Below are 1,938 nucleotides of genomic sequence, written 5' to 3' on the forward strand. Positions count from 1 at the left end.
TCGATATATCTGTTGAACTAGCTTGTATCTCCAGACTTTTGACTGTGCAACTACAGACTTTGGTTGATGCTTGCCTTAAGATAGTGTTCTAGCACAAAACTGGTGTTACGTTCATCCCAAATGGGCAGGGCAAGCCAGAAAAACACAAGGAAAATGGCAAGTCCGGGTATCTCAACTCCCACTCATGATAATCAGGGGACAGAACAGATAATGAATAATACAGAGGAAAGTTCCCAAAAAGCTCTACAAACACTACTGGTAAACATGGTAAATGAAAAGACTGAAGACCTGCAAAGGACTCTCTATAAGCGTGATAAGAAGAGAGAGGAGGCAAACCAAAGGTCAATACAGGAATATCATGAGCATGAGGAAGCTACTCAAAGATTGATACAGGAATTGTGGGAGCAGATTGAGAACACTCAAGGAGAAATAAAGGAATGGTGTGAGCAAGCTGAGATCAGTCAAAGAGATAGACAGGAATTTCATGAACTGGCTGAGAACAGACAAAGAGAAAGTCAGGAATGGCGAGAGCAGGCTGAGAACACTCAAAGAGAAACACAGGAATTGCATGAGTGTGAGAAAGCTAATCAAAGAGTAATACAAGAATTGAGAGAGCAGGATGAGAATACACAAAGATCACTAAAGGCATTCATGGAATCCATGCAGAGAGAGCTGACAGAAGTCAGGGAGACTTCAAAGGGAATGCTGAGTAGAACCCAACAGAAGGAATGGGAGTCCAAGGAAACCATAACCAATCAACTAAGTGATTTGAGAATAAACACTGAGCACCAAATTAAGGAAGTAAAGAAGTTCATACAAGATCTAAAACAAAGCTCCACCAAAGAAATTGAAGCCATCAAAACCAACCAACTAGAAGGAAAAGAAATAAAAAACAAAGTAGAAAGTCTTGATAGTAGGTTAGACCATGCAGAAGATCGAATTTCAGGGACTGAAGACACCCTAGATATTAAAGAGAAAGAACATACAACCATCTAAGACAAAGCCAAGAAATATGATAGATCTATTCAACACTTGGAAGACACCATCAGAAGGCCTAATCTAAGGATAATGGGAGTAGAGGAGCACCTAGAGACAGAAGTTAATTGTCTAGGAAATTTGTTTAACAGGATCCTAGCAGAGAACTTCCCAAACATACAAAAAGTTAGGCCTATTCAGATACAAGAAGCTTTTAGAACTCCAAATAAACCAGACCAGAACAGGACATCCCACCATCACATTATAATCCACCCAGGATCAATTCAGACCAAGGAAAAGATCCTTGAAGTTGTCAAGTACAAAAGAACAATCACCTATAAAGGGAAACCAATTAGAATCACCTCAGATTTCTCAGCAGAGCCAATCAAAGCAAGAAGAGTCTGGAATGATGTATGCCATGCCCTAAAGACAAACAACTATCAACCAAGAATAGTGTACCCAATGAAACTCTCCTTCATAACCGAAGGTCAAATAAAAACCTTCCATAAAAGACTTGGAAAAAATTATACTAAGTGAAGTAAGCCAGGCCCAATGAAACATAGGTCCCATGGTTTCCCTTATTTGCAATAAGTAGTATATGTCTGAGTCAAACAGAAAAGGTCAGATAACTTGATGGCAAGGGAATGAACACCAAGATAAGTATTCAAATATTTTTGTTTGTTTGTTTTCCTTTCATGCAATTGTTTCTATCATATTTATAAGATGATTTCTATGTTACTTTGTATGTCCCTCTCCCACAGTATCACCCATACTTTCATTGTATTTGATGTTGGTATAATTTGTGGAGGGGAAGGGAAAAAAACAAAGTGTTTAACTGTGTTTAACTAGGGATACAAGTGAACCCATTCCAACAATGAGATGCACAAGTCGTTATGTTGAAAAATGAACTTAACAACTTTGATGGGGGGTGGGGAGAAGATCGGGTGGGGGCAGGGGAGGAGT

This window comes from Dipodomys merriami, unplaced genomic scaffold (assembly GCF_024711535.1).
Source record: "Dipodomys merriami isolate MVZ:Mamm:240054 unplaced genomic scaffold, mDipMer1.0.p SCAF_3, whole genome shotgun sequence".
Taxonomy (NCBI): domain Eukaryota; kingdom Metazoa; phylum Chordata; class Mammalia; order Rodentia; family Heteromyidae; genus Dipodomys; species Dipodomys merriami.